The 3,725-nt window shown below is 41.2% G+C and overlaps 1 long non-coding RNA gene across 1 annotated transcript; it reads right to left on the minus strand.

The window, feature by feature from the left end:
* Nucleotides 1-3,725, minus strand: LOC138947485 (uncharacterized). Its single transcript, XR_011449677.1, has 3 exons — nucleotides 3,136-3,725; nucleotides 670-852; nucleotides 1-304 (listed from the first exon to the last, which is right to left on the minus strand). It is a non-coding gene; the product is annotated as an uncharacterized lncRNA (long non-coding RNA).

Here is a 3,725-nt window from a genome sequence, read left to right on the forward strand (position 1 = left end):
TAATACGTGTAAAAAAAAATACACACATAATCTAAAGTCATCTAAAACTTTAGTCACGCTGTTTTTGGCAAACCATCTTTACCGTCATACTGATTCAATCTTTGACATATTAACAGCAATACTTTCAAACCACAATTGTGGTAGTGCATGCTGCATCACACATGTTCTATTATACTAGCATATTCCACGACGCGTACCAGCAATGCGCAACCTCTGTGATCTTGTGTTGCATGGAAAGCGCCATCTACCAAACATGGGTCATGGGGTCCGGGTACTGGAAGTATGTCACGGGAAGGGTCTTGAACTGTGTCAATCGACAGAAAATCAAGCGAGAAAACTTAGGGAGAAAGAGAAAGTCAGTTCACGTGATGATTGTAGCTGGGTTTTTGTTCTTCTAGGGTAGCAATTCCGGAGTACCAACGCCACCACCACCACCATGTCTACCACCACCACCACAAAAAAGAAAATAAGAAGAACAACACTACCATCATAAACATCACCATCATCACCAATACAAAGAAGAACAACAACATAATCACCACCACCGCCACAACCACCATCACCACAACCAATTACAGCATAATCACCACCAAATTTGCAGCAACACTACATCATAAATATCACCTAAACATATTAAATGGTGAGTCGGAATCACCACCTGACACTCACCTCGCTCTTATCATCAGTCAACTGCCACATGGCCCAGCATGGGCCAGACAGTGACAGATGGGGGACAATCCCCTGGTCAGCACCGTTGACGTGGAGATGGAGACGTCTGCTTGTGTCAAGCCCCACTCCCACGCGGCTGTATAACGGTAAGTTCTCCAAGGCCTTTCCTATGTCAGAATTTGTCTGAAACCACCAAGATCTGGATGACTGCTGAATCACTGGTATACACGTTTTAATAATAATAATGACAGCTTATAATTACAGCGCGTACCACAACAGTCTATGCTCTCCGCGCTTTACATTATTAACTATTCATAAGAACATATTATTTATAACATAACATCAAATACATATACATTCTAGCAAAACAACGTGACAATAAACTTACAAAAACACATTAGCCACGTACGGACAATGCCATGCAGATAGATACACAACGCGCAATAAATCATGTACCATCAATATTGGAAGACATCAACTTAAAGGGATTATATCCAACAAGACAACTGTTTCAAATCGCACAAAGAGCTATTACAGTTAATTCAGGTTGAGGATTGTGATTATGTGACCACACACCAGGAATACCTTTAGGGCAGGAGCTATACCTTCAAATACATCGTTTTTCTCTTCTAAGTCATTTGACCACAACATTTATAAAACAGAACTGTTTGTGTTCAAATGTGGTGTGCTTTCGCTTCAATGTATTTAGAATAATAGTATATGATCAAAAACAAAATGTGCTCTTAGATTGACTTAGTACAAATTATTAAATGAAAAATAAAATTAATTATGGATGACAAGATAATTTCAAAACTATTCATTAGAACGATTTGGAATTTACTAATCTGAGACATTTAGTCGTTGGCTTTCTTCTTTAAACAATCCTTGTTCTCTCATGTTCCAGAGATTTACCGCAGTCATTAGTCGAGAAATTACTATAGGCAGCAGAAGTCAGACTTTCGAACAGCAAACACAATGTTACCTATGCAAGCATGCTTTGTGACGTCATATGAAACCTGACAAATTGACCTAATGCAAGACATCCGTTTTTTTCGTGTTTCTCCCTGATGCAGATCCGCGGATTTTTCAATGTTCGGCGATTTCCGTCGGTACATGCGCAAGGGCTATGCGCATTGAAACGTCGTCTGCAATAGCGGACATGGACCATGCGGGTAGTTTTCGCTGACAACAAAAACACGTTTTCAACACATAATGCCATGTCAGAATAGCAACATAAACGCGATTGTGTTTTCAGCGTAGCAATAGGGTCAGATATTTCGACTCGTCCGCATAATAGGCTACTCGTCTAGTCAAAACATGACCCGATGAGCGCTTCTGGGGTGATAACGCGAGACAACTCATGTGATCTTGCTGCGAGGTCCCGCCTGTTACCATTGTCTTTTTACCGTATAAAATGCACGACTTACACACGAACTGTTACTAAAGCGACATGCTATTTGCGACCAATGCACGTACATTTTTTCCCTTTCTCGTGTGATCTTGCCGCGAGGTTCCGTCTGTTACCTGCCAAAAGAAAGAAGGGGCATAACCTCACCAGAACCGCCTACTGCTGCGCTTAAAATACACTAGCTGTCACTGCATCAGAACACTAACATGTTCGCTCACTTCTTGGGAAAAGCCGACTTAAAAAGGTTTTTAATGTAATAGCACGAACAAAATGACATTCTCTGAACTTGTTGGCTTATACTCGGCGACTGGAACCATCACAACATAATCATCAATCAAAATATATCACGCGAAGCTGTCTTTACTTCAGTTGGTGTGAAACTGAATTTCGCCAAAACTACTTGGAGCCCCAATGTCTCATACGGACATTATCAAATAGAGAATAAGGGTGGCGAGATACAGTTATATTATTTAATTGTATAGAAAACATTTCTCTTTTAGTATATACCCGAACCATCTTTCTGCTGTTAACTTTACAGTTTCTACAAGCAAAATAGTAATTCTCAATACTTATAACACAACCTTTACATATACACACGTACACACATTTGCACACACTCACAGACAGACAGACAGACACACACACACACACACCAGGGCCGGACCAAATGAGTTGTAAGGGGGGGGTTCCTCCTTTTTTGGGGGGGAAAATCAGCGAAGTGGCGAAGCCACAAGCGCGCGCCTGCAAAGCAGGCGCGCGAACTAGGGGGGTCCGGGGGCATGCTCCCCCGGAACATTTTTGAAAAACGGTTAAAATCTGTGCAATCTGGTGCATTCTGGGCCTTGTTTTGAGGGTTAAGAGCAGCATTGTTTTGGTGCTAAAACTAGTAAAAAAAAAACAACACTCAAAGCAAGGTACATGCTTTTTCCAGGGGTGGGGTTCCGGAACCCCTGGAACCCCCCCCTGGGTCCGGCCCTGCACACACACACACACACACACACACACACACACACACACACACGCGTTCGCCAGCCGGAATGACAATGAACGTAACTCACCGTATTACCACGGTCAGTGAAATTACTAGTGTAGACAACCACAGCACTCTCCCAGCCCCAAGCCACGCGTGGCACTGTCAGGCTGTCTGGGTATTCCGTCACCGCTCCCACATATAGTGGCCACTTTCTTTCGCCTTTGTTCATTATTTGCATCTATGTACATGGTCAGAAAACCGATGACGTCAACTGAATAAATACGTAACATAAATAAAGGAAGAAAAGCAAGAAAGAAAGAAAAAAAAAACCAAAAAAGAGAAAAAAGGAAGGAAAGAAAGAAAGAAAAAATGAAAAAAAGAAAGAAAGAGAAAAAAAAGAAAGTAAGAAAAATGATAAGAAAATTTAAAGAAAGTAATTAAGAAAAGAAAGAAAGAAGGAGATCAAACAAGATAGCAAGAAAAACTATTATAGGGGAGTGTTGTTTGTGTACCTTCTTTCTCGTGACATGCATACATGTTGTCATTTTGGCGACGATTTCAAAGCCGTTTGTGTACATGTAATTCACTCTTTGGTCTACTGAGTTTTTATATAACTTAAGGTAGGCTCTCTCATTTTGTGAAATCCCGGTTCCATCATTCCTGGCTTTGTGAATG

Source organism: Littorina saxatilis, linkage group LG14, assembly GCF_037325665.1.
Source record: "Littorina saxatilis isolate snail1 linkage group LG14, US_GU_Lsax_2.0, whole genome shotgun sequence".
Classification (NCBI taxonomy): Eukaryota; Metazoa; Mollusca; class Gastropoda; order Littorinimorpha; family Littorinidae; genus Littorina; species Littorina saxatilis.